The 24,406-nt window shown below is 32.4% G+C and overlaps 1 protein-coding gene and 2 long non-coding RNA genes across 3 annotated transcripts in view; 2 read left to right on the top strand and 1 right to left on the bottom strand.

Annotated features, from left to right (window-relative positions):
- The window catches only part of LOC128169753 (tetraspanin-9-like), a 135,711-nt gene that overhangs the window by 86,826 nt on the left and 24,479 nt on the right, over window positions 1-24,406 (bottom strand). The window lies entirely within an intron of this gene.
- On the top strand, window positions 66-2,094 carry LOC128169754 (uncharacterized). The gene is made up of 2 exons (XR_008241592.1): window positions 66-679; window positions 1,798-2,094. It is a non-coding gene; the product is annotated as an uncharacterized LOC128169754 (long non-coding RNA).
- Window positions 16,956-21,028, top strand: LOC128169755 (uncharacterized). Its single transcript, XR_008241593.1, has 2 exons — window positions 16,956-17,220; window positions 20,736-21,028. It is a non-coding gene; the product is annotated as an uncharacterized LOC128169755 (long non-coding RNA).

The raw sequence follows: 24,406 nt of genomic DNA, 5'->3' as shown, positions 1-24,406 counted from the left end.
GCCTGCAAGACGTCGATAGTGGAAATTTCAGCTCAACTAACGTATGACAGGTTATAAAGGTATGTTTCAATACAGGATATGTCGTATTTACTTTTTCTTTTCAGAGTATTTGCACTTAGTCTTTTCAATCTAATCCGAGATTCCTCTGACTCTAACCTCCGCTTTTGAAGTACGTCACAATATAAAAGCGGGCGTTAGAGTCAGCGGAATCTCGGAATATTATCTGTCCAGTGTATTTTCACGGTAGCTGCAGAACTGTAGCTCTCCGGGAAAAAATAATGACAGACCGGAGAGCTACAGGGCCACCCATTGAAAAAATTGTACATGTATATTTATTGCGCAGAAAAACGTGCGCTAGTTTTGGACTGATTTACCTTATTTATACGCAAATTCTGTGAAAACAATTAGTACCATTAAATTCTTCATGCAATTTACTACTGATATCGCCTCTTTATTTGCCTCAGACTTTCTCCGAAACACGCTACCGACCTCGGAAAATCAAGTATGTTGAATTTACATCGAGATCGAGAGTCGCCATTTTTACATGTAAACAAAGTGGACCACATGAATTTACGGGACTGGTGATGGTGTTTAAAAGACTATCCGAGGCAAGTGAAGAAAGGATATCAGTAGTAAATTGCATGAAGAATTTAAAATTAAAAGCGGTGGGAGTCCTAAGGTACACAAGAATAGAATGTTGTAATTAGAGTGCATGTTTGCATGATGATAACTTTACCCAAATATTTAAATATAGCAGATCTTTACAATATCGCCTTCACTGAATTTATAAATTAAAAAACTCAGGCTTGTGTTTAATTAAATAAATATATTTGACAAAGTAAATATTCAATCTAATTAAAATTAGACCTTTTGTCTCGCTCTCTATATGGTTATTGCTTGTGTAACAGGGATGTAAAACAGAGTGCGAGATGAAAAGTCTCAAATTTCATATTATATCAAGCTCAGAATTTAGGTCAATGTTCCATGATATCTATTAAACAGTCTTCTCAAGATATAAGTATTTCACAGAATCATTGTAATTTGAGAGATTAGATTATCTTTTATACATATTGATTCATTTTAGGTAAGCTTTACATGCATATCACATCTACATAGTATGTAAATAATTTTTACTGCATGTGCCTCAGATCTCTCTCTGTCTCTCTCTCTCTCTCTCTCTCTCTTTTAATCTTGGCAAAGACTCATGAAACTGTCAGAGGGCATCTTAATTTTATGACAAAAATATCTCGATCTTGTAAAAGAAATCCAAAGTGCATTGAATTTTAAAATGAGCATGTATTATTAATCCCTCATTTTTATGCGCATTATACATAGTATTGTTTTTAAAACATGTAATTCGTAAGAAAAAAAAACCCTCGCTAAATTTATTCGCAATAAACCCCAGTAGAATTGACAAAACATGGTATACACGTAGCAGAAGCTTATACTTTGACACTGTTTGGATTGGTAATATTCCTTTGTAGTTTATGAATTGAAATATTGCTGTCGCACTTCAAGTAAAACAAACTCTCTCGCTCACTCCTGCTCTCACTCTCTCTCAATCTGATATGTCTATACCCAAGAAATTATTTTAATGTTATGATATTATGACTTGATATGCACATTTTTGTTTTTGTACTGGCTAAATGTTAATGTCATATATTTGGATATGTCATACTTATAACACTGCATGGTCAGTGTATTTTTTCCAAAAATATTTTGTATATGTTAATGTAAACACAGCTATTACAAGTACATGTATGTTAACACAGCTAATTTATTTTTTTTTTATTTCAGCTTAAAGCAGACTCTTGTTACCACATGGCTTTTACCTGTTGATTCTTGTGGTTTCAGCTCTTGAGGTTAACCTGTCACCTCTACCCACATGCATATTCCTTGTGTTCTACAGACTATCTACCGGTAATTCAAATTAAATCGGATAATGCATGAACAATAATGGAACTTTAAGAAAGCATCATGTCCTATTGTGGTTTGTTCATGTTTGATAAGAAATTATGAAAAACAAAATTAAGGCTGTTTAAAGAAATATAATTGTTGTGAAAATTTGTTTTTCAATAAAAGTATGCAATTATGTTTCCTTCATTTTTTATTTTATAAAGATATTTAGATGTGTTTACATAGTTGAAAAATCACCCAAACTCTTTCCAATTTTCTCCATAAGATTACATGTAGGATATGTAAATGTACATTTGACTTTTGAATAACACCAGCAATGATAATTACTTTTGAAATGAGCAAGAAACAATCTATTTTCATCCTTTTAAGGTATATATGCATAAAAAAGTAGAAAAAAACATGTCAAATTTGAACATTTTTAATGTAATTCTCCTCCGCCTCAAGCTACCCGGGTGTGTTTGAATTTAATTTTATTTAAGGCAGATGTTGAACTTGTTGATCTTACTGTTTTATCATGGTTAAAAAGAGACTAGAAACCAGAATAGATTAGATATTTAATAAATATGATTGTTAACTTACTTTTTTTCATCGAAAAAAGAAATCACATGCAGGAATACTTGTCTATTTAATTATTAAAATGCTACAAATCATTCAAGAAACATAAAAAGATCAAATTTTAGTATCATTGATGATTGTTTTCAAATATGTGTGAGAAATGACTTATAGAAATTGCCACAAGTTTCAGAAAATTAGGTAAAAGATTTCAAACCATGACTTTTTATGAAAATCAAAAGATAGGGGGTGGGTATACATGTAAGGGCATTTCTAAGTTATGTGATGCTTTTATCAAGATTATATCATGTAGATGTATGTTGTATTGAATAAGGTTTCTTATTAAAGGTGGTTGAACAACAATTGACCTCTAAAAGGTCAGGTAAAGATGTTTTACTAAGGAGAACCCTGTAAATCTGTGTTGAGTAAAAGAAATTGGAAATGGTGGGTTCACTTAAATGGCCATATGTTTATTAAACCTCAATGGAATTGTCAATATATGGTATACTTTTTTCTCAGAATTGCATTAGCTTTCTTATTCTAAGACAAAGACATCTGTTCATAAAATGTACTAAGTTAAAGATAGCAAGGGACCATTCGGATAAAGTACCCGTTAATATTTTTGTAAAATTAAGGTACATCACTACACCTAGATTTATACTTTTTAAGACACTACTTCACAAGATGGCGATTTAAATGTTTTGTTGAACTCTTAATATCGTTTGATTGGGTTGTATATTGTCATAGCTTAATGGTTAAAGTATTGGGTTTCTAAAGCGTTTGAGTTTTAGTCCGCCTGGAGCTTTTGTTACTGTTTATTGAATTAAATTTTTGAAAATGTAATTGTTCATCCAAATTTGCATATTTTTTGCCTATTTGACTTAAACACTTCTTATCAATTATGATATCTATCATAATCAAGTAATTTTCTGCTGATTTGAGAAAATATTTCAAGGTGTTTTGAGCCACCTTAAGAGATGCTGCACAATTGAAGGCTTATGAGTGTTGCTAAGATTCATAAAATGAATTTTAATGATCATCATTAGAGGGATCTCCCTTGTTGGAATTGGTATGCAATATGAAAACCCCTAATGTTTAATACGTACATGCAAATTGAATGGTGAAACTTGCGGCTAAGACTGTTGTGTTGACTTTACACTGTGAAATTGCAGGTTACAAATGGGAGGTTATATAACTCGAAATTTATGTGGATGGGACATTATATACCTATTCACTGGGTATGAGGATGATAGCAAGTTTATTGTCCTCCAAGACAGCCACTATTTCATGGGGCGAAGCCAAGTGAAATAGTTGCTGTTGAGGGGGACAATAAACTGTCTGTCATCCTCACACAACACAACAGTCTTAGTCTGTCTTTCTGTCAGTAAATAGCTATAGATATCTTAATTATTATCCTGAAGAAAACTTTATTTGTTGGCGATGCAGAATTTCTTGATGATAAACAAATTAGAATTATCGGACTTTGAATTTAATGCTGTGATCGGATTATACCAGAGGTGTTCCGAGTTTAAAAAAGGGAAATTGTATGCTGCTGGTGAGAACTTTCGTTGACTATTCACCATGGACAGATAGCATAGAAACTATTTCACAGTTAGATGGAATAGCATGTTTATTCATTGTAATTTTACATAGGAAATATTCACAGAAATATAATAAACTTTACATTGCTAAGTTTCTGACATTTGATGGTGCAACAAGCACAGTTTGGAAGGTCAAAGGTGACATCTTTTGTATCTGACTCCTTTTCGGCTTTATAACTCAAAAAGTTTATAACCGATTGAGATGAAACTTAGGGAGATTATGTGCAACTATTATGCCTCTAAGATCCTAAAGTTTCTTTGAAAACGACCTTTCCGTTTTTACGTTACGTCATTTAAACAAAAAATTTTAGAAAGTCATTTTGTCCGCAGCGTTTCTAAAAACGCTTTAAGATAGAGGCTTGAAATTTTCAGTGGTTATGATTTTGTCATTTTACCTCTGTAATAAGGCTCAAAATGAAAATCTGTCACTTCCGGTCAAAACCGGAAGTGAATCAAATTTTTCGAAAAATTGAATTTTTTGATCAAGTCAAAAATGAATATCTGTTTTGTAGAGCTTATTCAGCTTAATCTAACACTGAATGCCGTTTTAAAATCGGACGATGCATTAGAGATATTGAGGTTTAAAAATTGATATTTCCAGAAATTTTGATTCCGCGTCCTTGGTTTAAAAAATAGCGTAATGTTCAAAGTAAAATTAACTTGTACCAAAAATAATTGTTTAGTCGTACTTGAAATAAGTAAGGTTTTTGTTAAGTCGTACTTAAAATCATTCGGATTTTGTTAAGTCGTACCAGGAATAATTCGATTTTTTTCATCTTTTTATTTTAGTTACTCTTGTTATTGGTTTAAGAGCTCTGCTTCTTACATGAACTTCCAGCTTTACTTCCGACATTAACGGAAGACCCACTCGTTGCTTTGCAACGAGCTTTGCTCTAGTTTTATTATTAGGGTCTTCCGTTTCCAACGGAAGACCCTCTTGTTATTCTATTGTTTCTTTCTATTATTATTAGGGTCTTCCGTTTCCAACGGAAGACCCTCTTGTTATTCTTCGGTTTCTTTTTAGGGTTTTCCGTTTTTCAACGGAAAACCCTTCTGTTATTCTACTGTTTCTTATTATTATTTTTTTTTTTTTCCCGCAAATTTTGTGCACGAGATTTCTCGAACATTTTTTGTCTGATTGCTATGAAACTTTCAGGGTATGTAGATGATAATAATATCTCTAGACGTTTTTTTCAAATTTTTAAAATTCACTTCCGGTTATGAGTTATTGCCCTTTAATTGAAATTTGGGGGGTCTTTTGTCCAGAGTTGATCTCGGGAACTACAGATGATAGATGCATGAAATTTGGCGAAATTGTCGGTAACATTTTATAGTTTTGCTGGCATGAAAATTTTGGTAATTTCTTTGTTAGTTTTTGAGCTATTTGTCGCCAAAGTTTAAGATTTTTTCGGGGCTGAAATTTTGTTGCTTTTTGTATTATAACCTTTAAACAAAAAATGTTTTGCTAATACATATAGAACAAAAGTTGTTTAGAATAACGAGAGCTTTCATTTAAGATTAAGAAAAAAGGGCTGGCCCCTATAATTAGGGGTCAGCAGCTCATACACGTATTTTTCTGATAGCAAAAATCGTTATCATTTTATGAAAAAAAATTAATTCAGTTATTGTTAATATATTAAATAATGTCATTTGGTATCAAATTAAACAAGTTCTGTGCTATATTTTTTTTCAAATTTCATAAAACAAATATGTGAGAATCGTACATGAACGAGTTAATATGTCTACATGGACACACAAGCGAACAAATGCCACATTAAGGCCCAGGAATTTACTGCATTACGTTGTGTTGCGTCTTAGATAAATTGTTGTGATTCAATTTCATTTTTTTCATCTATATCATTTATGAATTCAATGAACACACATTATTTAAACGTTCTATGTGCAACTATTTGTCGGGGCGCCCCTGTTTGTAACCCCCGCGCGCGCGCCGAATGTAAACAGTAACGAACGGCATTGTAGAAAAGAGAGAGCCGTAATGCAGAAGAGAAGTTGTATATTCTTTCGGTGTACACATGCATTTTCAAGTTACTGTGAAACATATGAACATGCACAGGGAACAATACTACATATTTGTATAAGGAGGGATATGTTCTCGTGTGAATCGTTTACGAGGAAATTCTGACAGGCACACTTCTGTCGACGATCAGCCGTTGATAAGCTACGAGTAATAAAGGAGAAAAGATGGACATTAAAGTGTGTGATTTATGTGGATGTTACTGAACAAGGTGAGGCTTTTACTCCTTTTAAAGTTTCTTGTTAACTGGTTAAAATTTAGTATATAGGCTAGTATAGATGTACATGTAAGTACGTGCACACTGTTAGATGTTTTTGTTATGGTGTGGGTGTTTGTTTACTAACGTGTAATTTTTACATGTTTCATGGATGTTTAGACTCGCTCGAGGTTCATGGGGGACTGGAAAGGGTAACTGAATTTATCTATTTAAAAAAATAACAGATTGTGAATTTTCAACTCAAAATTCAAAGCAGGGTCTAATTAGAAACATATCATATATTCTTGTGCAGAAGACTCCAAATGTAGTCATGAATACCCTGTAGACATAACGTACTTAAATTGTCCTTGTTAATGTTTTAAATGTAATTTTTTATTCTCTTTTTTTAATCTGACTACTGGCAGTACTGGCGTGCGAGCAGTTCTCGCTGGTGCACTGTTACATCATATTTTCGTATATAATTTTATGTGTTGATAAAATGACGTAACAATGCACTGGTGAGAAATGGTACTCGGCGAGAACTGATCACACGCCAATATTGATTAATTACAGACAAAAACTGAAGGTTGCAAGTGTTATTTTTTATTGAACAACATTGTTTAAAATAATTCTTTATATATGTGACGATCAGACCGGTTTGAATACCAATGCCAGATAGCTCAGTTGGTAGAGCACCTGACTAGAGATTCAGGGGGCCCAGGTTCAAATCCTGGTTTGGTTCTTCATTATTTCTACCATCCTGTTACAATATTGGTGTTGTGACCAACCCCTGGAACTAACAGGTTAACTCGATCCTGCCAGGGGTGATCTTCGAGGGTGAAGATCATTTAAGGGGGGAGGAATGTGGCGGTTTGAATACCGGTGCCAGATACATGTAGCTCAGTTGGTAGAGCACTTGACTAGAGATTCAGAGGGCCAGGTTCGAATCCCAGTTTGTTCTATCGTTATTTCTCCCATCTTTTACATATATATATGACAGATGATTAAGGGTCATCACATGTTTTGCAAGATGCAATAAGTGTTAAAAACCTTTACTTTACAACATTTAAGTGAATATTTATGTTTCTTGTTATTATTTGGTGTGGTTTTCTTGACAGTGTCGCATAAACAATTTACCGCTCCTAAAACACAAACTTAATTTCTTTTTGTGGATTCAGCTTACCGCCGATTGGCTGCTGTTGCAGCAGACAAATAAGATATGCACGCACAAAACACAATGAACTTATCAGAGAATGAGTTAAGTTTATTTCAACTGTTGGAATTTGGGTATTTTTTTTTTAAATGTATACTTGTGACAAAACATATATGTGGTACATACAGCTGTAGCTTTATGAAGAAAATTTTGGTTAGACCATATATACCTATCATGCAAGTAAATGATATTTACAAAAAACTTGCAATTTATGGCGCACGAAATATACGCTATTTTTATAAAGATTGACATACATGTAATGTACCACATTCTGTGAAAAATAATCTATTAAAAATTCTTCATTAAGTTTACTCATACATGTTTTATGCTTATTACACATAGTATTGTTTTTAAAACATGTAATTTATAAGAAAATAAACAAAAACCCTCGCTAAATTTATTTGCCAAAAAAAACAAAACACAGTTGAATTGATAAAAAATGGTATACCAGAAGCTAATACCAGTACATGTACTTGACGCTGTTCGGCGGGTAATATTCATTTGTAATTTACGAATTGAAATATTGTCTGTTGCACTACAAGTACGGTACCGTAATAAACTCTCTCTCTCTCAAACTCTCTCTCTCTCTCAATTTGATAAGTGTTTATACCTATGAAAATTTTTTAATATTATATTATGACTTGATATGCAATTTTTTGATCTTGTACTGCCTAAATGTTATATCATGTATTGGGATATGTCATACTTATTACACTGCATGGTCAGTGTATTTTTTACAGAAATACTATGCATATGTTAATGTAAACACAGCTATTACTAGTACATGTATGTAAACACAGCTAATTATTTTTTTTTTTTATTTCAGCTCAAAACAGCCTCTTGTTACCACATGGCTTTTACCGGTACCTGTTGATTCTTGTGGGTCAGCTCCTGAGATTAACCTGTCACCTCTATCCACATGCATATTCCTTGTGTTCTACAGACTATTTACCGGTAATTCAAATTAAATCCAATAATGCATGAACAATAATGGAACTTGAAGAAAGCATCATGCCATGTTGTGGTTTGTGTTTGATAAGAAATCATGAAAAGAAAATTAAGGCTGTTTAAAGAAATTCATAATTGCTGTGAAAATTTGTTTTTCAATAAAAGTATGCAATTATGTTTGAACTCCTTTATTTTTTATTTCATAAAGATATTTAGATGTGTTTACATAATTGAAAAATCCCCCCCCCCCCCCTCTATTTAATTGTCTGCATTAAGATTACATGTAGGATATTATGTAAATGTACATTTGACTTTGAAATAACATCTGCTATGATAATTACTTTTGAAATGAACAAGAAACAACCTATTTCTACCTTTCTAAGGTATATATGCAGAAAACAAGTAGAAAAACATGTCAAATTTGAACATTTTTCATTGAAATCAACTCTGTCTCCAGCTACCTGGGTGTGTTTGAATTTAATTCTAATTTAAGGCAGATGTCTAACTTGTAGGTTGTAACTTACTGTTTTAGCATGGTTAGAAGGAGACTAGAAATCAGAATAGATTAGATATTCACTAAATATGATTGTTAGCTTACTTTTTTCATGAAAACAAGAAATCACAAGCAGGACAGCTGTCTATTTGTTAATTAAAATGGTACAAATCATACAATAAACAAATAAAGATCAAATTTTAGAATCATTGATGATTGTTTTCAAATATGTGTGAGAAATTACTCAAGGAAATTGCCACTCGTTTCATAAAATTAGGTAAAACATTTCAAACCATGACTTTTTATGAAAATCAAAAGATTGGGGGGGGGGGTATACATGTAAGGGTATTTCTAAGTGATGTGAAGCTTTTATCATGATTATATCATGTAGGCATATGTTGTATTGTATAAGGTTTCTTTTTAAAGGTGGTTGAACAACAGTTGACCTCTAAAAGGTCAGGTAAAGATGTTTTACTATGGAGAACCCTGTAAATCTGTGTTTACTAAAGGAAATTGGAAATGGTGGGTTCACTTAAATGGCCATATTTTTATTAAACCTCAATGGAATTGGCAATATGTAGTATTCTTTTTCTCAGAATTGCTTTAGCTTTCTTATTCTAAGACAAAACGTCTTTTCATAAAAATGTTAGTGTACTAAGTTAAAGGTACAAGGAACAGTTTCGGATAAAGTATCGTCAAAATTTTTGTAAAATTGAGAGTGACTGTACTTGAAGGTTTATCATTGATGCGTAGATTCATGAAATGAATTTTAATGATTATCAGTAGTTAGAGGGATGTCTTTTGTTGGAATTGGTAAGCAATATTAAGGCCCCTAATTTTAAGTACATGAGAAGCAGAAATAAATTGTGAAACTTGCGGCTATGACAGATGTGTTGACTTTACAGTGAAATTGAAGGTTACAAACGGGAGGTTATATAACATGAAATGTAGGTGGATGGGATATTATATGCCTATTTAGTATTTACTGGGTATGAGGACAATAGCAAGTTTATTGTCCCCTAAGACAGCAACTATTTAATGAGGCAAAGCCAAGGGAAATAGTTGCTGTGGAGTGGGACAATAAACTTGCTATTGTCCGAATAGTCAGTTAATTGGTATTTCATTATACAGAAGAAAACTTTATTTGTCAGCGATGCAGAATTTCTTGATGATAAACAAATTAGAGTTAAATCAAACTTTGTATCTAATGCGGCAGAGGTGTTCCAAGTTTAAGGTGATATGGGACACTTCCATGTTGTGACGTACTGTTTATCGAAATAAACAATAAAATAAAGTGTAATTATATAAGTACATGTAGTTTCTTTTCAAAAATGGTCACCTAACTCCTTAACGCAGTGGGTTAGAGGGTTTACTAGGAACCTGTAAGTCATGAGTTCGAATCCCGCTGGGGTTTTTACAATTTTTACCTTTTCAAATATTTTTAAAAGCTATTTTTTGGTTAAATATTGTAAAATTTGAAAATTCTAAACCGGTGAAAATTTTTCAATTATATAGTACTTTAATCCACATTAATATCGACAGATGTCCCATACCACCTTAAAAAGGAGGGAAATCAAATTCTGCTGATGAATGGTTTTGATGACTATTCACCAAGGGCAGATAGCATGGATACTATTTTAAATTAGATAAAAAGGCATGTTTACATGTATGCGGGCGCCTTCTAGTGATCAATTTGTCCGTCTGTCCATCCGAGATTGCTTGACTGGAGCATAGCTTCTCTCCCCTTGGCCCAATCTGGCTCATACCTCATCCACAGGGTTCCTTTGGTTGAAGGATGCGCAGTGACCTTGAACCATGTTTTTAGGTATAAGGTTAAGGTCATAGCAGAATTATATATAAAATCCTTGTCTGGGGCATATCTTTTTTCCCTTTGGTCCAATCTGGCTCGATGGTTAAACGATTTGCAGTGACCTTGCATGAAATTTCTAGGTAACGGGTGAAGATCATATCGGATCATGCAAAAATCCTTTTTTGAGAGCATATATACTTTCTACTAACCCCTATTTGGCTCAGACTTCACATAAGCAGAGCTTTTGAGTAAAGGGTGTGTAGTGACCTTGAACCTATTTTCAGTGAAAAGAAACTGTGAAGGTCATAGCAGAATTATATTTTTAAAAATCCTTGTCCGGAGTATGTCTTCTCTCCCTCTGCTCCATTCAGCCTCATACTTCACCCACATGATGCCTTTGATCAAAATATATGCAATGACCTCAAATGATATTTGTAGATGAAGAGTCAAGGTCATATCAGAACACACAAAAATCCATATTTTAAGAGCATAGATATACTCTCCTTTTAGCCCCTATTTGGCTAATATTTTACCTTTACAGAGTTTATTGGTTAATGGCGTGCAGTGACCTTGAACCAAGTCTGTCAATGTGAAGGTCATAGCAGATCTTTTTAAAATTAGTTTTAGACAGTAGATTATTTTCCAAATATGCTTAATCTTGGTCAGATTGAACAAAAAATGCATGTATGTTAGGGGGAATGAAACTGAATTAAAAGTTCTATGCCAGCTGGAAAAAATTCAAGTTAAAGGTCAAGGTCAAAGCAAAATTCTCTGAAATAACATAAGCGGGGCCCTTTGAAATGTTCACCATTTCAATGTTGTCTGGTTCATAGTAATTTTACATAGAAAATATTCACAGAGGTACAGTAAAGTAAACTTTACATCGATAAGTTTCTGACAATTAATGACGCAACGAGCACACAGTACGAAAGGTCAACCCTTTGAAAAGCAGTGAAGAGGAAAAGTTGCTCAGAATTATGTTTTAAACAAAATTGATTTTTTACGTAAATTTTAATTTTGCATTCTGGATTAAGAAAAAAGATGTTAGTTCAAGGTAAAGTTAACTTGTACCTAAAATGAAGTCAAATTTGTTAAGTCGTACTTAAACACATTGTTTTTTTTGTTAAGTCGTTCTTGAAATGGTTAAGGGTTTTTGGTTAAGTCGTGCTTAAAACCATTCGGATTATGTTAAGTTGTACCAAAAATCATTCGTTTTTTTTTTATCTTTTTGTACTTAGGTTTCTTTGTTACTAGATTAAGAACTCTGCTTCTTAGACGTACTTCTAGCGTTGCTTTCGACATTAGCGGAAAACCCACTCGTTGCTTTGCAACGAGCTTTGCTCTAGTTATTATTATTATTATTCTTTTTCTTTTCTTCTGACTCCTTTTTTGCCTCATAACTCAAAAGGTTTTTATCCGATTTTGATGAAATTTTCAGAGATTTTTGCAAGTTGGCGTCCCTCAAAAATGTAAAAGTTTTAAAGAGAACGTCATCTCCGTTTTGACGTGACGTCATTTTTAAAAATTTCAAAAAGTCATTTTGTCCCGGACTTTTCTCAAAAACGCTTTAAGATAGAGGCTTGAAATTTTGAATGGTTATGATTTGATCGATTTAACTCTGTAATAAGGCTGGAAATGAAAATCTATCACTTCCGGTCGAAACCGGAAGTAAAACAAATTTTTCGAAAAAATGAATTTTCTGATTTAATCAAAAATGTATATGTGTTTTGTAGAGCTTATTAAGCTGAATCTAACACTGAAAGCCGTTTTAAAATCGGACGATGCATTACAGAGATATCGGGGTTTAAAAATTGATTTTTCCGGAAATTTTGATTCCGCGTCCTTGGTTTAAAAAATAGCGTAATGTTCAAAGTAATATTAACTCGTACCAAAAATAATTGTTAAGTCGTACTTGGACACATTCGGATTTTTTTTGTTAAGTCGTTCTTGAAATCAGAAAGGTTTTTGTTAAGTCGTACTTAAAATCATTCGGATTTTGTTAAAACGTACCAGGAATAATTCGATTTTTTCATCTTTTTATTTTAGTTACTCTTGTTGTTGGTTTAAGAGCTCTGCTTCTTACAGGAACTTCCAGCTTTACTTCTGACATTAACGGAAGACCCACTCGTTGCTTTGCAACGAGCTTTGCTCTAGTTATTATTCTTTTTATTTTTTTTTCTGACTCCTTTTCGGCTTTATAACTCAAAAAGTTTACAACCGATTTTGTTGAAATTTTCAGAGGTTGTGTGCAACTATAATACCTCATGGTTTGTGAACTTTCTTTGAAAACGTCACTTCTGTTTTTACGTTACGTCATTTTTAAAATTTTCAAAAAGTCATTTTGTCCGCGGCGTTTCTTAAAAACGCTTTAAGATGGAGGTTTGAAATTTTCAATGGTTATGATTTAATCGATTTTCCTCTGTAATAAGGCTGGAAATGAAAATCTGTCACTTCCGGTCGAAACCGGAAGGGAATCAAATTTTTCGAAAAAATAAATTTTCTGATCAAATCAAAAATGAATATGTGTTTTATAGAGCTTATTAAGCTGAATCTAACACTGAAAGCCGTTTTAAAATCGGACGATGCATTACAGAGATATACGAGTTCAAAAAATGATTTTTCCGGAAATTTTGATTCCGCGTTTTTGGTTAATAAATTAGTATCAAGTTCTTGGTTAAATTAACTTGTACCTAAAAATTAATTGTTAAGTCGTACTGTAACACATTCGGATTTTTTTTGTTAAGTCGTTCTTGAAATCGGAAAGGTTTTTGTTAAGTCGTACGTAAAATTATTCGGTTTTTGTTAAGTCGTACCAGGAATAATTCGATTATTTCATCTTTTAATTTAAGGTACTCTTGTTATTGGTTTAAGAGCTCTGCTTCTTACAGGAACTTCCAGCTTTACTTCCGACATTAACGGAAGACCCACTCGTTGCTTTGCAACGAGCTTTGCTCTAGTTATTATTCTTCTTGTTTTTCCTTCTGACTTCTTTTTTGCTTTATATCTCAAAAACTATTCAACCAATTTGCAAGAAATTTTCAGGGATTATTTTAATTTCTTGTCCCTTGAAGCCTTCAAACTTTTAGTCATTAAGTCACTTCCGGTTTCTAGTTACGTCATTTTAAAAATTTTCAAAAAGTGATTTTGTCCAGCACTTTTCTCGTAAACGGTTGTTTATAAAGACTTGAAATTTTCTGTGATTGTAAATCTGTGGATTGACTTATGGCAAATGTACAGAAAAAATGATTTTGTCACTTCCGGTCGAAACCGGAAGTGAAACAAATTTTTCGAAAAAATGAATTTTCTGATCAAATCAAAAACGAATATGTGTTTTGTAGAGCTTATAAAGCTGAATCTAACACTGAAAGCCGTTTCAAAATCGGACAATGCATAACAGAGATATCGGGGTTTAAAAATTGATTTTTCCGGAAATTTTGATTCCGCTTCCTTGGTTTAAAAAATAGCGTAATATTCATAGTAAAATTAACTCGTACCAAAAATAATTGTTAAGTCGTACTTGAACACATTCGGATTTTTTTTGTTAAGTCGTTCTTGAAATCGGAAATGTTTTTGTTAAGTCGTACTTAAAATCATTCGTATTTTGTTAAGTCGTACCAGGAATAATTCGATTTTTTCATCTTTTTATTTTCGTTACTCTTGTTGTTGGTTTAAGAGCTCTGCTTCTGACAGGAACTTCCAGCTTTACTTCTGACATTAACGGAAGACCTACTCGTTGCTTTGCAACGAGCTTTGCTCTAGTTAGGGTCTTCCGTTTCCAACGGAAGACCCTCTTGTTTTTCTTCGGTTTCTTTTTATTATTTTTTTATTTTTTATTTTTTTTCTGACTCCTTCTCGGCTTTATATCTCAAAAAGTTTTCATTCGATTTCAATGAAATTTTCAGAGCTTTTGTAAAGTTACCGTGCCTCAAAGATCTTAAAGTTTCAGCATTTAAGTCACTTCCGTTCAAATTTGGCGGCCATTCTTAAATTTAAAAAAAGTGATTTTGTCCGGAAGAAATCTCCCTTAACTTTAAAGATATCGTTTTGAAATTTTTACTGATGATAGATGTATCAATTCTATAATGTACTGGGGGGTTTAAAATTTTGTTCATCAATTTTGGTCAAAACCGGAAGCAGTTCCAATTTTTAGAAATTTTCATTTTTTGGAACAAAATAAGACAATAGTATAGTCTTTTAGAACTTGCCATGGTGAATTCAAATCTGAAATGCGTTTGAAAATCAAACAATGCATTACAGAGATATCAGGGTTTGAAAATTGATTTTCCGGAAATTTTGATTCCGCGTCCTTGGTTTAAAAAATAGCGTAATGTTAAAAGTAAAATAAATTCGTACCAAAAATAATTGTTAAGTCGTGCTTAAAAACATTCGGATTTTTTTGTTAAGTCGTTCTTGAAATCAAAAATGTTTTTGTTAAATCGTACTTAATATCATTCGGGTTTGTTAAGTCATACCAGGAATAATTCGATTTTTTTTTCATCTTTTTTTTTTAGTTACTCTTGTTGTTGGTTTAAGAGCTCTGCTTCTTACAGGAACTTCCAGCTTTACTTCCGACATTAACGGAAGACCCACTCGTTGCTTTGCAACGAGCTTTGCTCTAGTTATTATTATTATTCTTTTTCTTTTCTTCTGACTCCTTTTTTGCCTCATAACTCAAAAGGTTTTAAACCGATTTTAATGAAATTTTCAGAGATTTTTGCAAGTTAGCGTCCCTCAAAAATGTAAAAGTTTTAAAGAGAACGTTACCTCCGTTTTGACGTGACGTCATTTTTAAAAATTTCAAAAAGTCATTTTGTCCCGGACTTTTCTCAAAAACGCTTTAAGATAGAGGCTTGAAATTTTGAATGGTTATGATTTGATCGATTTACCTCTGTAATAAGGCTCGAAATGAAAATCTGTCACTTCCGGTCGAAACCGGAAGTGAAACAAATTTTTCGAAAAAATGAATTTTCAGATCAAATCAAAAATGAATATGTGTTTTGTAGAGCTTACTTAGCTGAATCTAACACTGAAAGCCGTTTTAAAATCGGACGATGCATTACAGAGATATTGGGGTTTAAAAATTGATTTTTCCGGAAATTGTGATTCCGCGTCCTTGGTTTAAAAAATAGCGTAATGTTAAAAGTGAAATTAACTCGTACTATAAATAATTCTTAAGTCGTACTGTAACACATTCGGATTTTTTTTTTGGTTAAGTCGTTCTTAAAATCGGAAAGGTTTTTGATAAGTCGTACTTAAAATCATTCGTATTTTGTTAAGTCGTACCAAGAATATTCGATTTTTTTCATCTTTTTATTTTAGTTACTTTTGTTATTGGTTTAAGAGCTTTGCTTCTTGCAGGAACTTCCAGCTTTACTTCCAACATAAACGGAAGACCCACTCGTTGCTTTGCAACGAGCTTTGCTCTAGTATTATTATACTTTTTCTTTTTTTTCTGACTCCTTTTTTGCTTCATAACTCAAAAAGTTTTCAACCGATTTCAATGAAACTTCCATAGATTTTAGCAAGTTATCGTCCTTTAAAGATGATTAAGTTTTAAAGACAACGTCACTTCCGTTTTGACGTTACGTCATTTTTAAAATTTTAAAAAAGTCATTTTGTCCGGGACTTTTCTCAAAAACGCTTTAAGATAGAGGCTTGAAATTTTCAATGCTTATGATTTGGTCGATTTACCTCTGTAACAAAGCTATATGATAAAAATCTGTCACTTCTGGTCGAAACTGGAAGCGAATCAATTTTTTCGAAAAATTGAATTTTTTGATCAAACAAAAAACGTATACGTAGAGCTTTTTTAGCTGAATCTAATGCTGAAAGAAAACCGTTTAAAATTCGGAGGATGCATTACAGAGATATCGGGGTTTAAAAACTGATTTTCCCGGAAATTTTGATGCCGCGTTCTTGGTTTCAAAAATAGTGCAAAATTCACACTGAAAGTAACTCCTACTGTAACAATTCGTACTGATCATAAAACTGTATAAAAAACATAAAATTATATGCATTTTGTATAGTTTGCAAAGCTAAATACAAAACTGAAATTCGTTTTAAAATCGGATACTGCATTGCAGAGATATCGGGCTTTAAATATTGATTTCTCCGGAAATGTTGATTCCTCGTTATTGGTTTAAAAAATAGTGCAAACTTCCCACTGAAAGTAACTCCCGCTAAAAAGATTTCGTACAGGTCATAAAACCGACCTCGTTTTTTATATAGTTAATCAGAGTGTTTATCGAAACGATTTCCTTACTTCGATCGATAATTACGTTGTTAGTTTTTATTAGTCTTATTAGTTTTAATCGAAATAATTATCGTACGGTTCCCCATGTCAAGTCGCCATGTTTTGACCGCGAACAACAGCTGATAGCGGTGTGTCAGAAGAATGGCCTGCAAGACCGCGATAGTGGAAATTTCAGCTCAACTAACGTATGACAGATTTAAAGGTATGTTTCAATACAGGATATGTCGTATTGACTTTTTCTTTTCAAAGTGTTTGTGCACTTTTCAATCTAATCCGACATTCCTCTGACCCCAACCTCCGCTTTTGACGTGCGTAACAATATAAAAGCGGGCATTTGAGTCTGAGAAATCTCGGGATTTTATCTGTCCAATGTATTTTCACGTGTATGTTTTGCACACTACTCTTTTGAATTTCTATTTATTATTATGTATGTCTTATTTTGTATTGAACAACACACCACACACTGTAAAAGAGTGTAATTAAAAGGGGTGGGGGTCCAAAGGCACACAAGAGTAGAATGTTGTAATTAGAGTGCATGTTTGCATGATGATAACTTTATCCTAAATATTTGAATATAGCAGATCTTTACCATATCACATCCACTTAATTAATGAATTAAAGAACTCAGACAGGCTTGTGCTTAATTAAAATAAAATAAATATATTTGACATGGTAAATATTCAGTCTAATTAAAATTAGAACTTTTGTCTGGCTCGCCGTTATATATGATTATCACCTGTGAAAGAGCATGTAAAACAGAGTGCAAGATGAAACGAACTTTAAGTTCAGATTTTAGGTTAATGTTCCCTGATATCTATAAAACATTCTTCTCAAGATTTGATTATTTCACAGAACATTGTAAATTCTTTGAGATTAGTTTATCTCTTATATATATTGAATTTTATTGATTCATTTTAGGTAAACTTTACATGCAGAACACATCTACATTGTAAACAATTTTTACAGTAAGACAAATGTATGCAATAATTTATACTACATGCGCCTCAGATCTCTCTCTCTCTCTCTCTCTCTCATGCTTTTAATCTTGGCAAAGCATCACAGAGCAACATCATTTTGTGCATATCTCTATCTAGGAAAAGAAATCAACAATGCTTTAAATTTCAAAATGAGCATGTATTATCGTGCAATCCCTCATTTTTTCATTGTGCAACTAAAATCCAAAGCTTTGTAAAATTGTTTATGAAATTTTATACATACTAAACATAATATTGTTTTTAAAACCTGTCGCTAAATTTATTTGCACAAAAAAACCCCAGTAGAATTCATTTAAAAAAAATGGTATAGCAGAAAATTATACTTTGAGGCTGTTCGGATGAAATACTGGAAGTCTTTTTAATTCCACCGTGTTAAAATTTCATGATTTTTACTAAAGTTTCAATTGCGATGGTTTTAATTTCACGCTGCTTAAAAATTCAATTGATCAGAATAGAAGCATTTAAATTTCATAATATTTGGTTAAAGTGTTCAAACTAATGCTTCTTAGGAAAATCAAAAAATAGGGGGAGGGTATATATGTAAGGGTATATCTAAGTGATGTGATGCTTTTGTCATGATAATATCATGTATATGTATGTAGTTTTGAAAAAGGTTTCTTATTTAGGGAGGTTGAACAACAGTTGACCTCTAAAAGATTAGGTAAAGATGCTTTATTTATGGAGAGCCCTATAAATCTGTGTTAAATAGAAGAAAGTGGAAATGCTGGGTTCACTTAAATGGCCATATTTTTCTTAATCCTTAATGGAATTGGCAAAATGAGGTATACTTTTTCTCAGAATAGCATAAGCTTTGTAAGTTTAAGACAAGATGACTTTTCAGAGAATGTTAGTGTAAGTTTCAAGACTACATGGTATTTTCAGATTTTTCATTTAACTGTAATTTTGAGTGGATTTTGTACCAAAAGTAGTCTATTTTGGGAAAATGGATGATTTTGTTGGTTATATATGTCATTACATGATTTATTAGCTATAATATACAAGGGAAGTAAATCCCTTTTAAATGTGTAGAATTACCACCACTAGAGTAAATTGGCTTAGAAAGTAGGTATTTCCTATCCTGATGACAATTAATAGGCTTAAGTTAATTACTGAGATAAGAATTAATACTGCACAGTAAAAGAGTTTTGATCAATTGAATTATTTAAATGATAAATTTGCAGCAATTTTGCTGTCTGCTTTCATGAAATAACATCAAGCAACCTGACTTATATAACTCAATTTTTTTAAAACAGCATATTTTTCTTTCAAATAAAATTCACATGTAGACAAATGCAGTTATCAAAGTATACAATATGTCAAAAAACTCAAGTTTTTGCTCCTTCCTATCCAAAAGTGATATTTTAGATATATTTACGGAATTCAAAAAGCTACCCCCTCTTTCCAATTGTCTTCATTACCATTACATGTTGGATATGTAAATGTACATTTGAAATAACATCTGCTATAATAATTACTCTCGAAATGATCAAGAAACAACAAATGTTTACCCTTTTATTGTATATATGCATCAAAAATGTAGGAAAACATGTAAAATTTGATCATTTATCATGGAATTCTCATCCGTCCCCAGGTACCCGGTTGTGTTTGAATTTCATTTTAATTAAGAGCAGACATCACACTTGTAGGTTTTACTATTTTAGCAAAGTTAAAAGGAGACTAGAAACCAGAATAAATAAGATATTCACTAAAAATGATTAAATTAAGCTTACTGTTTCATGAAAACAAGAAATCACATGTATGGCGGCATGTCTTTTTGTGAAAAAAAATGTTACATTTCATCCATTTATCAAGAAAAGATCAATTTTCAATATCAGTGATGGTTGTTTTTAAATATGTGTCAGAAATGACTCAAGGGAATTGCAACAAGTTTCATAATATTTGGTTAAAGTGTTCAAACTAATGCTTCTTAGGAAAATCAAAAAATAGGGGGAGGGTATACATGTAAGGGTATTTCTAAGTGATGTGATGCTTTTGTCATGATAATATCATGTATATGTATGTAGTTTTGAATAAGGTTTCTTATTTAGGGAGGTTGAACAACAGTTGACCTCTATAATATAAGGTAAAGATGCTTTATTTATGGAGAGCCCTGTGAATCTGTGTTAAATAGAAGAAAGTGGAAATGCTGGTCTCACTTAAATGGCCATATTTTTCTTAATCCTTAATGGAATTGGCAAAATGAGGTATACTTTTTCTCAGAATAGCATAAGCTTTGTAAGTGTAAGACAAGATGACTTTTCAGAGAATGTTAATGTAAGTTAAAGGTAGCAAGGGACAGTTTCGGATAAAGTACCCGTCAATATTTGTGTAAAATTGAGAGTTGCTGTACTTGAAGGGTTATGAGTGTTGCTAAAATTCATGAAATGATTTTTAATGATTATCATTAGTTAGAGGGATGTCTCTTGTTGAAATTGATATTCAATATGTAGGCCCCATATGTTAGGTACATGAGGTTCAGAAGTAAAATGCGAAATTCTAGTTACAGGGTTCCGAACACACACGTCCCCAGGCCACAATGAAATGTATCAAAAAAACTGTCCTGTGCCATCTTATGTCACGTATCGGGATATGTCATACTAATTACACTGCATGGTCAGTGTATTTTTTTTTTCAGAAATACTATGCATATATTAATGTAAACACAGCTATTATAAGTACCGGTACATGTATTAACACAGCTTATTGATTTTTTTAATTTCAGCTATTGGTGGCCACATGGTTTTTACCTGTTGATTCTTTTCAGCTCTTGAGGTTAACCTGTCACCTCTACATACATGCATATTCCTTAATGTGTTCTACAGACTATTTACCAGTAATTCAAATTAAATCGGATAATTCATGAACAGTTACTGTAATGGAACTTTAAGAAAGCATCATGCCTTGTTGTGGTTTGTGTTTCATAAGAAATTATAACAAACAAAATTATGGCTGTTTAAAGTAATTTACAATTGTTAGCTGTGAAAAATTGTTTTTCAATAAAAGTATGCAACTATGTTTCCTTTATTTTGTTTTTAGCTCACCTGAGCCAAAGGCTCAAGTGAGCTTTTCTGATCACAATTTGTTGTTGTCGTTGTTGTAAACTTTTCATATTTTCATGTTCTTCTCAAGAACCACTGGGCAGATTTCAACCAAATTTGGCACTAAGCACCACCACTAGGTGAAGGGGATTCAAGTTTGTTTGAATGAAGGGCCACGCCCTCTTTAAAGGGGAGGTAATTGAGAATTATTGAAAATTTGTTGGTTATTTTCAAAAATCTTCTTCTCAAAAACTATTCGGCCTGAAAAGCTTAAACTTGTGTGGAGGCATTCTCGGGTAGTGTAGATTCAAGTTTGTTCAAATCATGGTCCCCGGGGGTAGGGAGGGGCCACAAGAGGGGGATCAAGTTTTACATAGGAATATATAGAGAAAATCTTTGAAAATCTTGTTCTCAAAAACTTGCCTCTTGTTTTGGTTTTTCATTGTTTTTCAATATTAAAAATTAAACATATTATGTAACCTACGGTAATTTTCATGATGAGTACAAAACTAAAATCCGTTTTAAAATCGGACGATGCATAACAGATATCGGGGTTTAAAAATTGATTTCTCAGAAATTTTGATTCTGCGTTTTTGGTTTCAAAAATAGCGTAAAGTTCAAACTCGTACCAAAAATAAATCGAATTTTGTTAAGTACTTTGACACCTTCGGAATAATTTTTTTTGTTAAGTCGTTCTTAGAATCGTTAAGGTTTTTGTTAATTCGTACATAGTATCATTCGTATTTATTTTTATCTTTTACTTTAAGTTGCTCTTGTTATTGATTTAAACACTCTGCTTCTTGCAGGAACATCAAGCTTTACTTTTGACATTAACGGAAGACCCACTCGTTGCTTTGCAACGAGCTTTGCTCTAGTTATTAGGGTCTTCCGTTTCCAACGGAAGACCCTCTTGTTATTCTTCGGTTTCTTTCTATTATTAGGGTCTTCCGTTTTCAACGGAAGACCCTCTTGTTATTCTTCGGTTTCTTTTTATTAGGGTCTTCCGTTTTCAACGGAAGACCCTTTTGTTTTTCTACGGTTTCTTTTTTTTCTTATTCTTATTATTATTATTCTTTTTATTTTTTTTCCAACTCAAATATTTCAAAAACGCTTGCATCGATTGTTTTGTAATTTACAGGTGTAATGTGTATTTAAAAGATCTCTATGATATGAAAAAGTTATTTGATGACGTCATCAATTTCGTCAGATATTGACGTTTTTCACGTTTTAAAAAGTGATTTTGTCCGGAGCTTTTCTCATTTTTGATTTAAGATAAAGCTATGAGATTTACAGAGAAGATAGAACAATCGTTTTACTTATGACATAAGGCTGGAAACTCAATTCGGACACTTCCGGTCGAAACCGGAAGCAAAACCAATTTTTTTGAATTTTCATGTTTTTCAATTTTAAAAATTTTACGTACGTATCTTACAGTAATTTTCATGCTGAGTTCAAAACTGAAATCCGTTTTTGAATCGGACGATGCATTACAGAGATATCGGGGTTTAAAAATTGATTTTTTCCGGAAATTTTGATTCCGCGTCCTTGGTTTAAAAAATAGCGTTTTGTTTAAAGTGATATTAACTCGTACCAAAAATAATTGCTAAGTCGTACTTAAACACATTCGGATTTTTTGGTTAAGTCGTTCTTGAAATCAGAAAGGTTTTTGTTAAGTCGTACTTAAAATGATTCGGATATTGTTAAGTCGTACCAGGAATAATTCGATTGTTTTCATCTTTTTATTTTAGTTACTTTTGTTATTGGTTTAGGAGCTCTGCTTCTTACAGGAACTTCCAGCTTTAAATCCGACATTAACGGAAGACCCACTCGTTGCTTTGCAACGAGCTTTGCTCTAGTTATTATTATACTTTTTCTTTTTTTTTCTGACTCCTTCTCGGCTTTATAACTCAAAAAGTTTACAACCGATTTTGATGAAATTTTCAGAGGTTGTGTGCAAACATAATTCCTCAAAGTTTGTGAAGTTTCTTTGAAAACTTCACTTCCGTTTTTACGTTACGTCATTTTAAAAAATTTCAAAAAGTCATTTTGTCCGCGGCGTTTCTCAAAAACGCTTTAAGATAGAGGCTTGAAATTTTCAATGGTTATGATTTAATCGATTTACCTCTGTAATAAGGCTGAAAATGAAAATCTGTCACTTCCGGTCAAAACCGGAAGGGAATCAAATTTTTCGAAAAAATGAATTTTCTGATCAAATCAAAAATGAATATGTGTTTTATAGAGCTTATTTAGCTGAATCTAACACTGAAAGCCGTTTTAAAATCGGACGATGCATTACAGAGATATACGAGTTCAAAAAATGATTTTTCCGGAAATTTTGATTCCGCGTTTTTGGTTAAGAAATTAGTATCAAGTTCTTGATTTAATTAACTTGTACCTAAAAATTAATTGTTAAGTCGTACTGTAACACATTCGGATTTTTTTTGTTAAGTCGTTCTTGAAATGGGAAAGGTTTTTGTTAAGTCGTACGTAAAATTATTCGGTTTTTGTTAAGTCGTACCAGGAATAATTCGATTTTTTCATCTTTTTATTTAAGGTATTCTCTTTATTGGTTTAAGAGCTCTGCTTCTTACAGGAACTTCCAGCTTTACTTCCGACATTAACGGAAGACCCACTCGTTGCTTTGCAACGAGCTTTGCTCTAGTTATTATACTTTTTCTTTTTTTTTTCTGACTCCTTCTCGGCTTTATAACTCAAAAAGTTTCCAACCGATTTTAATGAAACTTTCAGAGATAATGACACACTATTATCCCTCAAAAATGATAAAAGTTTTCCTGACATTGTCACTTCCGTTTTTACGTTACGTCATTTTTAAAATTTTCAAAAAGTCATTTTGTCCGCGGCGTTTCTCAAAAATGCTTTAAGATAGAGACTTGAAATTTTCAATGGTTATGATTTAATCGATTTACCTCTGTAATAAGGCTCGAAATGAAAATCTGTCACTTCCGGTCGAAACCGGAAGTGAAACAAATTTTTCGAAAAAATGAATTTTCTGATCAAATCAAAAACGAATATGTGTTTTGTAGAGCTTATTAAGCTGAATCTAACACTGAAAGCCGTTTTAAAATCGGATGATGCATTACAGAGATATCGGGGTTTAAAAATTGATTTTTCCGGAAATTTTGATTCCGCGTCCTTGGTTTTAAAAATAGCATAACGTTAATAGTAAAGTTAACTCTTACCAAAAATAATTGTCGTACTTAAACACATTCGGATTTTTTTGTTAAGTCGTTCTTAAAATCAAAAAGGTTTTTGTTAATTCGTACTTAAAATCATTCGGATTTTGTTAAGTCGTACCAGGAATAATTCGATTTTTTTCATCTTTTTATTTTAGTTA

The sequence above is a fragment of the Crassostrea angulata genome, unplaced genomic scaffold (assembly GCF_025612915.1).
Source record: "Crassostrea angulata isolate pt1a10 unplaced genomic scaffold, ASM2561291v2 HiC_scaffold_206, whole genome shotgun sequence".
NCBI lineage: Eukaryota > Metazoa > Mollusca > Bivalvia > Ostreida > Ostreidae > Magallana > Magallana angulata.
The sequence above is the reverse complement of the archived record's forward strand: the minus strand, read 5'-3'. Positions and strand labels throughout refer to the sequence as shown.